Genomic DNA, 19,743 nt, shown 5'->3' on the forward strand with positions numbered 1-19,743 from the left:
GAGCCTCATTTTCCTCAGTATCTCTCACAATAGCTCTCCCACTTGTGAAAAATCAAGTGAAATGATTCATAAAATGGCATTCTGTTCATTGTAAAGAGCTATTTCATAGAAGTCAGCCAGACAGATTTCTCAATTTAAAAGAATCAGCTGCAGATGAGAGGCTAAATAAATATGGGACTCTGAATTACATCATTTATAACACAGGATGTGAATGACTGATAGGACCATCTCCCTCTTCAATAGTGTTTAAAAAAAAAACAGAGCTGGTAAAGGGGTAAAAACAGATCTTATTCAGAAACTGTTGAAATAGTGGAACGAGAGCTCCGTGTTGTTCTGGGCTCAGTTTCTAAAACAACATGGACAAGAGGGGATTCACAGCCAAAGAGCAGGGTGCCATCAGTGGAAGAAAACTTACTCAGAGGCTTGTATCAGAAGGATGGAGATATTCTGGTTAAACAGATCCTCCAGGATTCCTTCTGAAGACAGACTGGGTGGGGTAGACACCACCTGGGAGGTGCTCCAAAGAGAAATTTGATCAGACACAGAAGGTGATCAGGTATCAAGGTTGGGGCTTTAGCTGACTTAGCAGGATTTCATTAAAACTGGGTGACACAAAGATAGGCATAGAAGTACAAAGGTCAAGGCCCCATGGGGAAGAAAGTTCAGAGGAGCTTAACTAGAGGAAGCTTTGTCTCTAGAAAGAAGGAAGAGGAACTCTTGTAGAAGGGAAAAAGGAGAAGTTGGTCCCCTCTTCATAGATAGAGACCTCTGCAAATAGATCCCAGAGAATCTGTTCTTGAAAAGCAGTCTAGACTTCCAAGGGCTGCTTGAGCGTTTTGGTTTTTACTTTAACCAATAGCATTGAAAATGAAGCAGTATACTTAAAGAACAAGATAAAAATAAATAAGAAAAGAGTAAAGTTCCTAAGAAGAAAGAAATGATGTTTGGCTTTTGTGAAATGAGATTTTCAGGTGTGGCAAAATTTGCATAGGGAATTTCAGTCTTGTCAGAGGAAATAGTGTGAGAAAAAGCAGAGCCAGGAAAGCTTGCTGCATGTGAAAGAAGGATAAAGAAGTTTCTTTGGAACTCCAGATTGCCTAGGGCTGGAGGGGGAATGAGGAAAAGGAAGTCAAAGTTGGGTTTAAAGGACCTGGTCTGTTCAATTTCCCATGAGGGGTAATCATGTACTTTTTAAAATTGGGGACCAACATAATTAATCAGATCTTCGATTTTAGGACATTTATCTAACATCCATGTGGGATTTGGATTAAGGCAGGAATAACTAGGGAGATTAAATCAAAGGAATTACTTCATAGCCCAGAGAAGATCACAGGCTGGTTTGGGGATGTAGTGGTTCTTCTTAAGCATGGCTTTGCTTTCTGTGGGTTGAATTGCCTGGCATCAGCGACAGTTGGAAAATATTATATGGAAAATTTCAGAAGTTTTTAATTGCATGCTGTCTCGAAGTGCCTGGTTAAATCTCAAGCCATCTTGCTCAATTCCACCCTGCATGTGAGCACTCCCTTTCCCAGCCTATCCCCTGTGTGCAATGCTGGCCCCATTCATACTCACATAGCCATCTTGGGTATCAGGTCAATGGGTGGAGCATGGCAGTGCATGTGTTCAGGTGACCCTGACTTTACTTAATCATGGGCCCAAAGAGCAAGACTAGTGAATGCCAATGAAGTGGAAGGGCATAAAATGCTGAAAAAAGTGTGATATGGGTGTTATAGCACAGTTTCTCTCCAAAGAATGGTGAATGAATGAAGCAGATATGCTAACTACATAAAGGACAAAGGAAGCCCACAAAACACCATCCTTGGTTTCTGGAATCCACTAGAAGTGTTGGAAGATAGGTGAGCGGGGTAAGGGACTACCACACTGGAATGGAAGGGAAGGGATCATTTGGAACAAATGTCTTTCTGACAGGTTCACATTGACTCTTTGATGTCAGCAAGAACCCTCAATCTTTGAGGAAGATGAAAACCATTCACCTCATATTGGGCCATGTTCTTGCCAATTTATATCTTTAGATATATCTTTTTATTCAAGTTGGTGTGAGTAGAAGTGAAAATGCACTAGTCACTTGTTCTATTTTTATAACCCTGTGCAGGGAAAAAGAAAAAGGAAGACTTCTATTCATGTGTCATACTCTGAGACTTATGGTCGTTTGCTAATTATAAGTTCTATTGTCTTGGTCTCAAAAGGAACTCAAGAGCTGAACCAAGTATAGTAAGGTCTCCCAGACCCCAATCATTACACAGCTGCAAAATTTGTAGCCAAAATGTCAGCCTGCCTTAGTATTTTTGTAGGCCAAAAGGCCGAGCAAAGAAAGTTGAACTGTTATAAAATTTTGCAAGATCTAACAATAGAGCTCAAGACTGCATAAGAAGCTCCATCTCTTCCTGAACCTCCCAGACTGCTGCAGTGAGTTTTTTCCCATCTGTTGAACAGGAGATAATCTTACTTTCATCTTCTCCTGCCTTTCTCATAAAGTCCTTCAAGCTCCATGGCTTCCAGGTGTTTTCTTAGAGCCAAAAATAAAAGCTACTTTGGCTGTTTTGTGCACAGTTGAGTTGGCTAGCTTTCCATCACAGATGAGTTGCCTTCATCCCCATTTTCTCTCGGACCTTGGGGTCTACCTGCCTCTACCTCTTTAAAGTGATGTCCTTGACCTTACAATCAGCCATAATATTAGTGCAGTCTGGGAATGGTCCTCCTTGTGGGCAGTGTGGACACTCCCTACTCTTTCTAAATGCTTCCCAAGTGATATGAAGTAAGCAACTGAAAGTGTCAAAATTGCCAATTTTTTTTGTAAAAATAAATACAAAGAAAATGCAAAGCAAAAGAACTGATGCAAAAATTTTGGTGTTGGGGATTATGAATAGATTTTTGAATTTTTTTTCATATCCTTAGTGAACAACCCCACTTATAGGAGTTTATAAAGCTATTATTAAAACTATTTTTTCTAACCAGAGAGGCCTTACTTTGTTACTTTGGAGTATTCTTTCTGAAAGATGTATTTCTTAACATATGTCAGTGGGTTGTATACACCAAAGAAGCAGTGATTCTCAAAATTTGGATCTCAAAATACTTTAGGAGACGGAATTATGAATGTTTGGTTTTGCAAACGAGGGTCATTGCCAAAAGCAACTAATCTTTGCTATCAACATTTCTAAGAAAAAGAAATGTGATGCAACATGATCCTGGTACAAAGGACCTAGTCTTAGAGTTAAAAAGGACTCCCCCCCAACAAAGGCCTCATGGTGCATTTGCATCAACACTTAGGTATGGTGCATTCCTGTGTGTATATGCCATCTCAAATATAATAAAGGTCTACATAATGACAGTATATTTCACAGAATTATGTTGAGACACGCATTTGACAGTGGAACAAGAAAAGAAGCTGGCATACTGAAACTGCCCTCCTGCTCTCCCATCACTGTCAGTGTGAAATTATCCAGTTTTACATGAGCATGTTGAGGAAAATGGTTAGAGTACTGTTGATGCTAGTACACTCCATTTGGAATGTTCCTGAGAAGTTGCAAGATAGCAAGGAAAATGAGCTATCCTGCTAGATTGTTTTGGCCGCAGCACCTGCATTAAGAAGCTGGGCCAGCAAGTTAGGCCCAGCAGTCTTGACCCCAGACAACTCACTCAGAAGTCAGCAGCTTGTCTGATCTGTCCTAAGGTTTGGTAAAAGAACAGTACTTGCAGCCAGTATCTTCCTTAATTGCGTTTTTATTCCCTGTCATTTTTTTTTCTCCAGAAGAAATGTATTTTAGGCACTAAATCTCATGATAAAACCTCTTTAATGTGACTCTGATTCTGTGATTTGAAATATGGACAAGCGGGTCATTGAATCGAAGAAAATGTTCACACTGGTAGGTTGCCTTTTAAAATAAAACGAAGTCACATTAGTAATATCGTCTGTCTACAGTGCCATAGGTACTGTGTGGGCGTCATTGGTCCTGAATGTGATTAGTATATCCACTTCATTCCTTCGCCGTTCTTTGGAGAGAAGTCATTCTACACTGTTAGCATGGCTATGACATCACCAGGTGATAGGGATCCTTAGCTCTATGACCATCTTACTGGGAGCACAGTCCTATACTGGTCCAGAACACAGAAAATTGACTGAGTGTATATTCTCAGTGTTCCCGAGGATGGGACAGGACTAGTGCAATCCCAGCACACATGGAGGACATTATTCACTGCTTATATAACTGAAGTCTCGCTTTCATGCCACTTAAAGAGGAAGTTCAGATATCTGTCATTTGCAAAGGTCATTGGTGATCTCTGAAAGACAGCTCCTTTGCTCCTGTCTGCTTTAATCATAGAGATCTCTGTCCTCTGAACACTCCTTCTATTTTTCTGCCTTTCAGCCTAGCACTAGGCTATCTCCTCAGCCTCCTACATCCTCCCCCCCATCCCCTGCATTTACATTTCAAGGCTCTGGACTTGACTCTTCTGAGAAGCTTCCCTAGATCAGACAAGCTTATGAAAAAGGCAATCCTTCAGGGCTTTAAAAAATATTTACTGAGGTCTTACTGTATTCCAGATAAGATGCAGGGTGGTTAAGAGTAATAATAATAATAGATTCCTATTTCTTGAAAACTTGCTGTATGTCAGGTACTCTACTCAGCTCTATGTATACAGGATTCCATTTGTTTTTTGCAAGTACTCAGTGAGCTAGAGAGCAAAAAGATGGGTAGCTGCCAAGGGCTAGTGGGGAGGGAGCAATGGATGAGGGGAACACAGGATATTCTTAGGACCAGGAAACTACTATGTATGACACTGCAGTGACGGCTGCGTGGCATCCATTTGTCAACGTCCACACAGTGCACCAGTGTCAACCCCAATTTAAACTATAGGTTTTAGTTAATAACAATGCATAGCGTTGGCTCAGTATTGTTATCAAGGATACCACATTAATGGTAGGTGCTATTAATAAGGGAAACAACAAATTATTAAGTGTGGGATGGAGGCTGGTGAAGACAGAGTACATGGAAATTCTCTGTGGTTTCTGCTCAACTTTTTCTACAAGCTCAAAACACCTGTAAAAAATGTTGCTTTTGGGACTGCAAATTGGTGCAGCCACTTTGGAAAGCAGTATGGAGGTTCCTCAGAAAACTTGGAATGGAACCACCATTTGACCCAGCTATCCCACTCCTCAGTTTATTACCCAGAGGACTTAAAATCAGCATACTACAGGGACACAGCCACATCAATGTTTATAGCAGCTCAATTCACAATAGCTAAATTATGGAACCAACTTAGATGCCCTTCAACAGATGATTGGATAAAGAAAATGTGGTACATATACACAATAGAATATTACTCAGCCTTAATGAAGGCAGAAATTATGGCATTTGCAGGCAAATGGATGGAACTAGAGAATATCATGCTAAGTGAAATAACCCAATCCCCAAAAAACAAAGGCCGAATGTTCTCTCTGATAAGCAGATGCTGATCCATAGTGGGGTTTGAGGGGAGGGAAGGGAAGAATGAAGTAACTTTGGATTGTGCAGAGGGGAGTGAGTGGAAGGATGGGGCTACGGGATGGGAAAGACGATAGAATGAGACAGACATTATTACTCTATATAGGTGTATGATTACACTACTGGTGTGACTCTGCACTATGCACAGCCCTCTGGCATATTAATGTGTCATGATTTAATGTGTCATTAATGTATCGTGACAATGTGTCAAAATGCATTCTACTGTCATGTATAACTAATTAGAACAAACTTTAAAAATTAGGAAAAAATAATGACAAAGTCTATTAATTACAAGAGAACAGAATCGATCCTAAGCATCACTTAGATACATTGTGTGAATATCATTCCAGGAAATACCCATTTCACTTTTAGATAGCCATGCAGGCAGGAATGTATATACATTCACAAACACACACACACACACACACACGAGTGCACTAGATTTCAGTGTAAATACATGTGTGAACACGTATACAACATTTTAAAATATACATACACATATATCTTTCTGGGGAGAAGTAAGTTTGAGAGCCACAATACCTATTTGCCTACTGATTAAAAAGCTATCTAGAATTCTAGCAATGGTTGTAAACGTACCCAGCACAAGTAGAAACCGTCTTCCATCCCCCTTTAGTGGGTAAACGGGACTGGCGCCGTGTGCTTATTTTCTAAAAAGTTTGTGTAGGATAGTTGTAGTACACTTCATGAAGGCCCTCCACAATGGGAAACAGTCAAATTAGCCACGAAGATGTAGCTGACAGAATCCTTTTGGTCAGGACAGTGTTTAGGGTTCCCAATTGGGTGTGGTAGTACTCTATTCCAGTTTAGATAACATTGGGAGTACCTTAATTGTTCTTTCTAGTGTAGCACAACTGAATTATGGCCTCAAAACAATATCAGGTCCCGTATGTAGGAAATTCTCGAAGAAACCCATGAATGTGGGAACCATGTTTACTTGGTTCCCACTATTGTCCCCAGCCTTGCCCAAGATAGGAACTCAATCAACACAAGTCTAGCTTTTGATTCACTCAAGTTCATAGTTGTTTGTTCTGTGTCATTTATAAAGGCAGGAATGATCTGGAGATTTTGTTTTTGTGGTTGGTCAGTTTGTTCTTTTTTTTCATTATTTTTACATCTCGCACATGCATTCATGTGCTGAGGAAACAGAGGTCTTAACTGGCTGGCCAGTCTGTCCTGGTGCCAGGGCCCCTCTAGACTCAGGCTTGAAGGTGCATATTGGCCTCCTGTCTACTCTCCTGCTTCCCATGTTCTGCTCCCTTGTTTTTTCCTCAACCCCCACCTCCTACCCTTCTATGCACGTCACCATGGCAGATTTGACTCTATTTCAGCCTATTTGACTCTATTCTCTGCTTCTGTAACTAAAACATTAACCCACTGATATCTGTCAACAGTTTGCTAAGCCCCTGAATCCTCAGAATTCTCCTTCAACACACTCAGTTCTTCCCCTTGCTGCATGTCCCTGGAAGAGTGAAAGATAGATACTGCTGTGGCAAACACAGAAGGGGACCTCACCAAGTACCAGTGCCATAAATTCAGCAGAATGAATCAAAGAATGAATCAATGAAGGAAAAGCAAAGCTACGCAATAGAAATTAATTTCCAGTGTGTTGCCCAATTATATTCAGATATATTTGAATTTTGAAGGCAGAATAAAACTAAACCCTTGCATACTGGATTTTTAAGTGAAATAATAAGCTGGAATTGAGCAATGCCAGAGTACTCTTAAATTTTGTACAAAATGAATCTAAATGTATTTATTTTGCACCTTGTTAATTATAGCACCCAACTGTCAATAGACTTAAAATACAGACTCCTGGGCATGGTCTTAGGCCTTCTCAAGGGCAGTCTCTACAGATGGTGCTCAGAAGTCTATCCCTGTTTAAAAAAAAAAAAAAATCTCTGGGAAATTTTGATGATTTTTCTTGGTTAGGGAACCAGTTGGACAAAATCTTAGTTGATGAGATTTAAATATCAAAATAATTTTCTAAAATACAATGCCAAAAGAAAAAAAATGAACTAATAATCCAAAATACTTCCTTTCCAAATTCCCTTTTTTTTTTTTTTTTTTGTTCTGTGAGATGGAAGAAACCATCTCCTTTGTTCCTTTGGAAGAAGGGCCTATTTGGTTTGGAAAGTTTATTTCTCCCATCTCCTCCTGAATGCCAGGCCCCTTTCCTTCCTCAGAGTCCCTTGTTGGAGAGGCTCTCAGATACCCATCTGGGGAGTGCAGCCACCTGTCCAGCCCCCTCAGTTCACTCTGCCTGAGACTCCTGCCTCTCTCCCTCCTCTCCTACCTGGGCCTTTTTGTCACCCTCCCAAGAGGTTCCTCTTCTCAAACTCCAGCATGGTGGGTCATGAGTAAAGAAACTGCCTTGAAGGTGAGGCCTATTGTAAGTGGGGGTGCTCAGCCCTCTTGCTGTGGACATTTCACAATGACCTTGCCAAGAGTCCCCTCTCCCTTTCTGCCCTGAATTCTGTACTTGACTTTCAAACCACTCTTGGATGTCCTGTCACCTGCAGTTCTGGGCAGCCCAGAACTTGCCGGCTGCACACCCGGCCCCTGCCATAGATCTGTCCCCACCTGCTCCTTCTGCATCTGGAGAAGAAATGGCCCTTCTGCTGAGATGTCCACTTTTCTACATGAACTCTCTGTCCTCTCTCTCTCTCTCTCTCTCTCTCTCTCTCTCTCTCTCTCTCTCTCTGTTTTTTTAAACATACTTCCTGACTTCTCACCCTGGCATTTCAAATATTAAATATTGACATTTTTTCATAAACATGAAAAACTGTTTCTTGACTTCATCTCCTCTTCTTTTATTCATCGGGGAAAAAAAAGAATCGAGATTGCATGGTGCGCCCGGCACTGAGGCCTGGAGGCCCTTGCTAATTTCCCTCTCTGCTCAGCTTCCCAGCATGTCTGTTGCAACTCCGCCTATCCTTGCCCCTGTCTTCTTGCTTCTACCTGTTAATGGCCCTGAAACATCAGCCTTGGCATTTATCAGTGAACCCTTCCTTTTACCCTAAGCCACTTTTCCTGGCTTTTCTACTCGAAAACCTCTTAGAATTTGAGTTGATTGTTCTTTCGTGGCTTTGCCATTTGTGACATCTCAGAAGTCTGCATCTCCCCCTTCTTCCTGCTCTTTCCTGGGTTTGCCTCTGGATTTTTCTTTTGCTCGCCTGCATTCTAGCATGGTTATCCCTGACACCGAGTGTCCCGCCTCTTCTGTAGATGCTCACATTTCTTTCTACTCTGCATCTCCTCTCCTGTCACTCTCTTAGCTGTTATGCAGGTAGGCCATCTTTATATTTTGATCTTTAAATAACCTCTCCAAGGCTCAATTTCTGTGTGTCACTAACTGCTCATCTCTCTGAGTGAGTGAGCCACCCCCACACCAGCCCAGCATCTCTAACACAAATCCACTTACTATCTTCCCCCAAATTCATAGGCATATGCCCCATGCACAGACACATTTCTTTCCCTTTTAATCTCCAAGGAATTACTGTACTCCTAGTCCTATGGCCTTATAGAGTACATGAGTCATCTCCCGTTGTTCTGCATCCAGTCATTTGAGGAGTCTGGGGAATTGTTCTCTTCACGATGTTCTTTGGCACCTGTCCCTTACCTCCCACCCCTACCTGGTCTCTTGCTGTGTGCTATCTCCTGAGTGCCCTTGACCCCCCTTCTTCTTTCCTGATTCCCAGTATAATAGCTTACCAGGATCTCTCTACCTCAACACTCTGGGTTGTGGGCTGAGTGTCACTCACCTGTTTGACAGGTCTTCAACTGGATCTGAAGTGTAAAACATTAGAACTTCAAGAGGAAACCGAAGCACAAAGTGGAGATGTAATTTCCTCCCAGTGGTGTCTCTCTGCGTGCACCACCTCCCGTACAGTCTTAGCAGTCCAGCTGCCTGGATCTGCTCTGCTCTGGCTTCCATACGTTTCTCTGCGATTCCAAAGTCTGCATCCTCTTGTCTCCAAAACCCTTCTGCCAAAACCATGCTCGGCTCTGCTAGATCCAGCACCAATGATCTTCCTTTCCTGTCCTCTGCTCTCTATTCCCAGGACTGATGAGAGCAAAACTCTCTGTCTCTGTGTCTTGTCCCTTTGGAACTCTACTACAGGCCCTTTGTGTCTTCTGCAACCTCATGCTATCTGCAGTCAGTGCTTTGTGTGGCATTACTTTGAAATCTGGGGGTTTGTGTAGAAATTCAATTTCATTAAGTTTTATTACTGCTTAGAAATGCTCTTTCTTCATTACAGGTCAAATACACTTTCCATATCTGATTTGGCCTTTCCTCTTGAGCCTCTTGCCCTTTCCATCTTAGAGCATTATTCCCAGGTACATTTTCCTGAAAGTCATCTCTGAGGCTTCTACTCAGCTTCTCCACAGCTCTGCCTTGTCCTGGGATAAAGCACAAATTCCTGAAGACTGGCATTCAAGGCTCTCCCAGGTCTGGCTTCAAGACTGCGTCCTCCAACTCAGTCCTGCTTTCCTCTCGCACACCGTCCTTATTCTTGGTGCTCAGGTCTTGTTCTCAGTATCCTTCGTCCTGGAAGCACTTCCTATATCACATTCCAGCTGACCTTCCACAAAGCATTTCCCTCCCCCTGTCTATCCTTGATGAGTCTGGGCCTTTCCCACAGCCCACAGCATTGGCTGCCAAGGTCACACTTTATGAATTAGCCAGTAGGTGCATAGATAGACATATACATCCATAATATATCCATATGTGCATGTATACAAAACTCTGTCATCACACTTATGATATGATTGCATTTTCCCCAAAAGATAACATGTACTTCTGAAAACAGGGATGATTTATACTTACACATCCCACAAAGATATTAATGAGCGATGCCTTTATCCCAAGATGCTTTGCAGTGATTAAACATAGAACACCTTGGAAAACAAACAAATGTGACATGTCGTTATTCCAGCGATCTTTCTGATCCTTGTTCTACAGCCAGACCCTGTTCCCTGTACCTCTTTAAGGTTTTATTCTAAAGGTGAGACATTTCACAAGAAGATACGAGTTGAAATTCAAAGGAATGTGTCTAAGAGAAACAGAATTCTGCAGTAGTAGAATTTTGCATTGCTGGGACCCTCAACCATTTGGATGCTTCACTTGTTAAAATGAACTCCCAGCCTGTCCGGAATGTGTTGGATTTTTGGAGAGCAGAATTCTAATTCACCTCATCAGCCTGCATTTGCAAAAGTTTATGTTCGTGTTGGTAATTAGGACAGGGTTTGGGGCCATCTTTGCTCATCAGAAAGACAGTTTGGGGTTTTATTCGGACAAAGAATGGACAGTTATACAGATAATAGGATCGGGGGGAAATGCCATTCTTCATTTTAAACAGCAGTAGGAAACTGGAAAGGACATTAATTTCTCTAAAGGGCAGCCCTGCTGCATGTTGAACACAACCTTCTACATCTTTAATTAATTGCTATTCTAACTGTTTCATCCTGAGCTTCAATCTCACTCAAAACTCCATGTGGCCTCCTCAGCAAGGAGCCTGTTGAAGCTTGGTGTCTGGTCCGGAGCAGCCTCAGCTCTTCAGGACATATACCCGACTCATGTGACTGTGAGCTTGGAGCCAACTTTCCCAGAAGGAAGGCAAGAATTCCAAGGCCTTTAAAGGGAAAAGCAGGGCAAAAAATAATTAGGCCCAATTACCTTTCCCTTTTAAATGTCCTGTGTTCTCCCTTCCTTTGTCTTCATGGTCTTGAATTGGTTTCTTTGTTTCATATTTTGCGGACAACTTGTTGAGTGGGCTTGCTCTGTGCTTCTCCACACGTTATTTCATTTGTTCCAAAAGGGATTTATTACTGCAAGTCAGACCTTATCTTTAAAAAAAAATTATTTGCTGGATGCATTGCTAAGAGCATAAAAATCATTTTTGTTTAATAGAAAGCACTAGATTAAGTATCCTCAAATTACTCAAATTGGGACCTACACACATGCACAGGTGTGCTCTGCTCCATCACTTCTAATGAAGCAGTTGTACCATTTTACAGCCCACCTGGTGTGTGGACCTCACAGTTCACTCCCTGCCCACACCCGTGCGTTTGTTTTGACTTTAGCCATTCCTATGCAGTTTCAGTTTTCATTTCCATAATACCTTTTGGGGAGAGGAGAGTTAAACATCTTTCTTGTGTTTTTTTCTGGACTCCTCACACTCGGGGCACCATTTCTGCATCACAGTGAGGCAGTCGGACACGGCCTGAGCTCTTCCTCTGCCCACTGTGCAGACACTCCTTGGAAACACAAAGCCCAGACGCTGGCTTCCATCTCTTCTTGAGCACAACCCTGCATGGCCTGCTGTCCAGGCCCTCAAACAGTGATTTCACATAGTTTTCTAGGATTTTTTTTTTTTAGGTTGGGATACAGATTACATTCTGTCCTGTTACACTGTCATGACTGTCACTGGAAATCAAGTCAGTTTTTTACTTATTTTTATTGGTGTGTCATAATTATGCATGATAGTGGGGCTTGTTACAAGATGATTTGGTCCGTTTTGCTCCCCAGTACCTCCCCTCTCCCTCCCTTCTTCCCTCTTCCTGGTCCCTTTCCTTTCTTCTCCTCATCTCCATTAGATTTTCAAGAGATTCCCACCATGCCTCCCACTCCCTTGCTTTTCCTCTCTCATTTTCATGTATGAGAAAAACATATGACCTTGACTTTCTGAATTTGGCTTTTTTCACTTAACATAATCCCTTAAGTTTCATCTGTTTGCCACAAATAACATAATTTCATTTTTCCTTATGGCCAAATAAAACTACATGGTGTATCTGTAATACATATTCTTTGTCCATTTACTCATTGACACACAGGTAGGCTGGTTCCACAGTTGGGCTATTGGGAATTGTGCCGCTGTAAACATGGATCACTGTTGGGAATCACTATTGGGAATTGTGCCGTTGTAAACATGGATCAGTGTGCATGGATCACTGTTGTATGCACATTTTCATTCTTTAGGATAAATACTGATGAGTGGTGTAGCTGAGTCATTTGGTAATTCCATGTTAGTTTTTGAGAAAAATTTTTCTAGGTTTTTGTTTGTTTGTTTGTTTAACCAACCTGGAAGGCTCAAGTCAGATTGTAAGGAAGGCAACTCTTCAGTTTATCACATCTGGGCTCCCTCTCTGTTGGTAACAGAAACCACACCAAGAAAGAAAAGGGGAAAAAAATGCTCCTTACTGAATTTGGGGAATTCTGCTAAATAAGAGTGTCAGTAAAGGACAGGGGACGAAGCAATCTGAATAGTGCCACTAAACTGCCCCACTTGGAATTTTATTTCAGAGAATGGAGGGGTTGCTAGTAAAAAAAAAAAAAAAAAAAATGGACCAAGACAGGAAGCTGTGTTACCCTGTGCTGAACTTGGGAGCCCAGCCCAGTGTTAGCGGGCACACAGGACGTCCTCACTCCCGCTCCCTGCCTTTGCTCCTTTAGTTGCACCTATGAACCCTCCCACTGCAGACTTCTCACATGAGTCATCCATTCCGCTTCTTTTCCTGCAAAGACTTCTAGACCCCACCTCCTCACTGCAGAATTGACATTCAGAAGGACCAATCCTCAACCTCTCTAGAGACCTGGTCTCTGGGTAGGAAGTGCAGAATTAGACTGCAAGTCACTGAGGTCAGATCTGTTGACCCCAGGAATGGACTCAAGTGTTCACCAAATGGGAAGGACTTTTGAAACAAACATTTTCCAGAACCTACTCACATGAGAGTTCTGTGCCTAGTTCAATTTCTCTTTTAAATGCCTTATCAAAAGATTTCCCCCAGAAAGTGGTTTCTTGAAACATTTTGGTTTGTTTGTCGGCTTCTTTGGTTTCAGATAATACGTTAGCTTAGTCTTCTATCTATTGAATCCTGCCCAAGAACAATAATCTTGCTTCCTGTGGTAACAAATATAGTTTGGGAAGCAACTGTAGGATAAGATAATTGCTGGAAGGTACGCCGCGGATGTGCTGCCATTTGGACTTGGTCTTAAGTTGGGGTCTGTTTTCTAGGCTTTATTGCTCATGGTCATCTGGAAATTGGTTTCCATCTCAAAGGGATTTGTAGCAGGAACTTCCTCTTTAAGCCATCACTCTTCTTTAAAACCAAAATAAAACTTAATATGTTATAAGGCAACAGAAAGCCTCAACAGTAAAGTCGTTTCTGGATTGGAAAAGTATGGAAAATCTAAGCTTCAATCTTCTTTCCTGAGGCAGAGCAATTTAGGGGCCCCCTAAAGATTTTCTAGTCTCTCACCTTCATGATGAGAAATTGAATGGAGAAGGAATTATCTGGGCAGTTATGCGCCAGAAGTTCAAAAGGAAAGAACGGAGTGAGGGAGGAGGAAGGAGGAGAGTCTCACTGGACCTTTCCAGCTTCAGCAGTTGCACTTCTCCTCCTCTGGGGAAGCCTATGAGGGCCTTTAGTTTTTTTGTTTTTCCTACCCAAGCCTCTTCCTGTGTCATGGACAAGGCTTCTTCTTGTCTGCCGTACTCCTGTGGCTGGGCCACCCAGTCCCCATTTTCACATGTACAAATGAGCACCAGCCTCCTTTGCCATTTGAGCAGTGAAGACGGTCAGGACTCAGCTTCAAGACTCTCTGCTCTGTGACATCAGTGCCTTCCCCTCTGTACCTTGGAAAGGCCATTGCTTAGTGCTCTACCCCTGACCTGGCATCACTTATGTCCTGCCTGACTAGACGAGGTCTTTTTGAGGACAGACCAAGCCCTTTCATACTAAGCTCAGTGGCCATTGAATGAATGATAACTCAAATATTTGTTGCCTTGAAATAAGCTAAATTAGTAAGGCAAGTAGTTCTTAAGTTATTTGCTATAAAACTTAGGAGAGAAACTCATCTCACACTTAGCTTTGTCTTAGTCTGTTTTGTGCTGCTATAACAAAACTGCTGCAGATGGAACAAACTGGGCAGAATTGCTAGCAGTTCTGGAGGCTGGGAAGTCCAAGACTGGCCTGCAGCACCTGTTGAGGCCTTCTGCTATTTCATCACATGGCAGAAGACCCTGGTGTGGTCACATGGAGGAAGGCTTAAGGATGAAGGGGCAAATGGGAGGAGGGGCACAAACTCGCCCTTTTATTACAGCATTATGAAAAGCCCTTATGACATTATTGCCTGATCACCCAGTAGAGGACCCACTTCCCAATACAATTACAATAGCAATGACATTTCAGCATGAGTTTTAGAAGAGAGATATTCAAATCTTAACTTCTTTTTATATGTGATGTGAATATATGAACATTGTGTGGACAAGTTAATGTGGAAAGCTTATGAAATACTTGCAGTTATTGCAAGTTTGAAACTGAGCCCATGTGGCCCTGTGTGAAGACCACAGAGATGCATCTGTGTCAACAGACAGGATTCATGAACTCGTTGTTTCCCTGTTAATGGCTGCGGAGCTCTCAGGCAGCAGGACAATGACATGCATCAAGACTTTCTTGATGAGGTACATTTGGGAAATGCTGGGATGCAGCCTCACCTAGGAAATCTATCATTTTAACTAAAATTCCATCTCCAGCTTCATGATCTGAGTATCCTCCTTGCCCTATTATCTGGTTCAGACCTATTTACTCCTTCCTTGTTTGTTTGATTTTCAGCTTTTATGGTGGCATGGCACCTGGTTTCTCTCTCCAAGGAAAGTCCAGCCAACAGCCCTTGACACACTGGATTGTTTGATGATCCCACCTGAAGTAGGTATGTAAACCTTCTGCGCCCTCTGGCCCACTCGCCCGTTCTGTGAGTATGCAGGCTCTGAGTGCAGAGTGTGCATCTGTTCCTATTGACTACCAAGGGTGGGATCTCTTCTGCAGAGGCTATGTGTCAGAGATGACCCCTGTCTTTCCTATCTAGAAGTTCATGTGTTGACATAGTGATTCCCGAAGACCCCTTCATGTTCTTGGTTATATGGGAACTCAAACTGAAGAACATCAGTTTCAAGAAAGGACAATTCTATACTTGTGTGGTGGGCTGGGGATGTGGCTCAGTTGGTAGAGTGCTTGCCTTGCATGCACAAGGCCCTGGGCTCAATCCCCAGCATCAAAAGAAAAAACAAAAAAAAAAAAAAAAAAAAAAACCCACCTATGCTTGTATACTTGTATGGTTCTGAAAACCATAACATTTATCTGCACTATGGTGATCAAATATTTGAAATGGGACTGTCACCCTGGTATGTTTGTAAGCACAGAAGCTGTAGCTTAAAATCTTGACAGATAGATACCAGCTTCTCTCTGTTCAACAAACAAAAACCTAGTTCAAGTTAGAGAAAACTTAGTAATACCTCGGAGTCTAAATGACTATGCACTTGAATTAATGAATGATTCCTTGATCTCTAAGACTTTGTGATAATTTCTCCCTTGGTATATCATGACATAAATATGACATAAAACAAAAGAATACAATATTTGACAATGTTATTGTTCAGTGAATCCTCTTGAAAGATTCTGAAATTGATTCTCAAATATGTATATGTATGTAGGTGTATTAGGTACACACACACACACACACACACACACACACACACATCTATAAACCTTGTAGCTCCTGAGTCAATTGCATAATGTGGGGGTTGTGGAGATACTTTATTACAAAAGTCATTGCTTGCTTGTATTCAACTTGCTAAAATATTATCAGAAATACAGCATTGTTGAATGCTAATATAAATTTAGAAAAGTGCCAAATCTCTATAAACTGTATTTTCAAAAGTAAAACTCTATAATGACTTCCCTGCTCATCCTAATTTTGGAAAAAAAAATAAACAAACAACAAGAAAAAATACCAGTCTGCTAAAAATTGAGTTTGGGAAATAACGCAGCCTTGAGAATTAAGACCACCACCACTTAACAATGACCTTGGGAAAATTTTTGTACAATCATAGAAAGATTATTATTATTAAATTCTGAAAAAAAACAAAATGAAAAGAAGGGAGAAGAGGGGAAAAGGAAAGAAGGAAAAAATGAAAGGAGGAAGGGAAGAAGGGTGGAAGGATAGGAAATAAACCAACCCCAAATTGCAATGCCCCAAATGTGCTTGATCAACTTTTTTCTTAGTGAGGTATCAAGTAATTAATGGCCATGTTTCAAAGGAATTTCAAAGAGTTCTACATTCCATCCAAAATAGAGTTTTACCACCATGACTTAAGGTAGAAGTTTCAACTAATTGCCTACTTGTTAGATATATCTTAATTTGTTTATTTTGTACTTATTTTGGGCTACACATAATTGATATATGTGGTATTAAAAAAAAATAACACGAGGACACTCACAGGAGATCTGAGTTCCCATCCATCTCTTCCTGTGTCAGTCACTGCACAACTGAACTGCTGCTCCAGCCAGGAATCTATTGGTCCTACATACGCTTTCCTCTCCTTCCTCTCCCCATGTCCAGCCCATCTGATTCTCCACAGCCCACCCTGATCCTAAGGGCTCATCTTTCACCTTGAAAAGATACTTGTGCTTGGAATTCCCACCAGAATATTAAATCAACGCCTCCGATACCGAGGCTGGGGCTGCAGAATTTTGAACATTTCCTCAGACGATTGTGACATGCAGCCCGTCTCCCGTGTCTTCACGGCTCTCTGTGTTGGCGGTCATCACCCTTGTCCAAGCCACATTCACCACTTCCTTCTTGTACCGTCTTTCACGAGAGTCCCTGGTTCTCTTTCCCATTTCCACCTCGTCCCTGCTCAATCCATCCTAGGCCCAGCAGCCAGAATAAACATATTTATAGGAAAGTATCAGTTAATTACTGCCTAATAATAGTAATAATAATAATGGATGAGGATCACTTACACATTGAACAAAGGATCAGAGTTCAGGCTTTGCCCAAGGCCAGAGTCCTGGGGTTTTTAAGTTTTAGGAGGAAATAGAGGAAAGGGTCTAAAAGCAGCAAGTGAAGAGACCAAGGCTGATTACTCCACTTTCTTCTCTGGCCTGTTGCCCAATCTGACTGTTGGATAAATTGCCACCCAATCTGTGTCCCCATCTCACTTGACCATAAGGAGCAAAGAGATATTATAATTTGGTGGTGACACTATTGCAAGACTAACTTCATGTCACAGCCTCCAAAGTTCACTAAATGTCCTTCCTTTGTACTTGAATGATTCACTTAGCAAAATAAGTTGATCTTGGTGAATTTTCAGGCAGAGTCACAGAACTAGAGATGTCTTCTGCTGTCAGACATGTGGACGACTGTCCTTTTCACCAAGGGATAAGGGATAATGTACCTCCTAACATCCACCTGAACTACAGCAGGAACAGACTTTTCTCTAGGGACTACCTAAAGTATTATTTCAGCCACTGCACTTAGTCTTCACCCCCTAGCATGGTATCTAGTGCATTTCCCATCAGAAGGGAGGTGACAGGGGTGTCAAAAGAAAGTTTTCTTCAGAAAAGTCACCCTGGGAGGCATAGTGATGTTATTGCCATCAGGGTTTAGTAAGGAATCAAGAAATTCAAACCCTACCAAAGCTGCATGGAAATCTGGGTCCACATCAGCACTGCTGGAGCAGGACAGTGACAACTTTGACTTCATACTGGTGACAACTTTTGCCTTCACTTTAAAACCATCACTGTTTTATGGTTTTCACTATTTAAAAAAAAAAAAAAAAAGTTCAAGGCCCTTTGTTGAAACAATAGTGAAATTGTTCACGTGATGTTCAGATAATTGAGACCAACCAAGGCAGGTAGTCAGCCAGCTGGTATTGAGTTAAGGCTGAGGCCCAGCTGCTTCTTTACCCTGAGCTGTTTTCATTAGTGAAGTGGAAGTGCATTTGGGGACCTAAATTGCCCAAAGGATAGGCCTGTGTGGAGCTATCTTGAGTTTAAGAAAACAGTTGTCCTTTTAAGTTTTCTCTTAAATATTTATTTTGGGATAGAAATGGAGACTAAAATACAGAGACACACAAACATACTGAACATCCCTGGAGACATATTATGGAGCACTGCTTATTCATGCAATGTCTTTCTGTTCCCTTTGGGGACCAAGACGGACTGGCCTGTGTACAGCTCCCTTCCATGGTGAACAGAGCTGTAATGAGGTCACAGATTCTTTTCATGCCATTTTGGAAATTTCTCTGAAAGGACTCAGTCGGCAATGGATGCCCCTTACAATCTAGTGTTACATATTAGCACAGGCAAAGCTTTTCAAATAATGTAAAGCCATTTTTTTATCCCAAATGCCTTGTATCCCTGAGTGTCTAGGTTCCAAATAAAGGAAGATTAAAATCTCTGTGAAATCTATAATAGAGCCACCACATGGAACTGTCAGCAGGAGGGGAATTAATGGTGTCTGAAATGAACCTTGGGTTGAATGTACGTCACCTTGCATATTCTACTTTTTTTTTTTTATTTGCCATTAATTCCCTTTAATCAGGGAGGTTGGCTGAAACTGAAGCACCATTGGTTAGGATTCATTAAAATAATCTAATGTAAAATGGAAGTGTATTCTGTTTTTATTACAGTGCAGGTACAATATGGACACTGGATAATGTTGAGTTGATGGTGAAGATTTGTATTACTTTATGTTGACACACCAAATGACTCAAAAATGTGCATTTGTCAATAGATACTTACTATCATATCAACCTTTTTTTATTCCTATCATTTTGGGGGCACTTTATAGTAACTCTTAAGAGTGATTATTTTAGAAGAAAGAAATGGACTCTTCCAGCCTCTTCCATGCTTGGACCATGTTAGACTTATATAAATACTTGTGAAGTGAGTAAATGGATAATTCAGATGCATTTTTATTTTAAATACAAGCAAATGAAATCACACCAGACTTAACCAATGAAATAGACACATAAAGCAATGAGCAATAAAAATGGAGATTCGTCAGGTTATAGACACATCTGGGAGGCTCTGCTGAAGCAAAGAGCTGGGCATCACTTTTAAAGGACTTGCGAAGAGCCAAAGGCCACAAAAACTAATATTTTTGTTAGCAGCTCATCTTGATTTTACTAAGGAATGGCTACCGGCTTCTCATTTCTCCTTCCCCAATATTTTTTTCTTTAAGGCCTTTTTTTTTTCTTGTTCCTGCCATTTTGAGGATATATTCTAATGTAAAGAATCCTGATTGAGGCCTCTTATCTCTAACAATTTTGCTAGATCCATGTGAACAAACACTAAGAGAAAAAGTTCTGTAGCATCCTTGTAAACTAGTCTGATACAAAAGCAGGAACACTTGTAAACTATCACATAGCTTCTG

At 41.4% G+C, this 19,743-nt stretch overlaps 1 protein-coding gene across 4 annotated transcripts in view; it reads left to right on the forward strand.

Moving 5' to 3' along the window:
• Positions 1 to 19,743, forward strand: part of Chrm3 (cholinergic receptor muscarinic 3) — a 420,874-nt gene that overhangs the window by 215,241 nt on the left and 185,890 nt on the right. For all 4 annotated transcript variants that reach the window (XM_021723071.3, XM_040277099.2, XM_040277095.2 and 1 more), the window contains one exon: positions 15,138 to 15,234. The gene's annotated coding sequence lies outside the window, so the exon portion shown is untranslated. The remainder of the gene's footprint in view (positions 1 to 15,137; positions 15,235 to 19,743) is intronic.

The sequence above is a fragment of the Ictidomys tridecemlineatus genome, chromosome 10 (assembly GCF_052094955.1).
Source record: "Ictidomys tridecemlineatus isolate mIctTri1 chromosome 10, mIctTri1.hap1, whole genome shotgun sequence".
NCBI classification, from domain to species: domain Eukaryota; kingdom Metazoa; phylum Chordata; class Mammalia; order Rodentia; family Sciuridae; genus Ictidomys; species Ictidomys tridecemlineatus.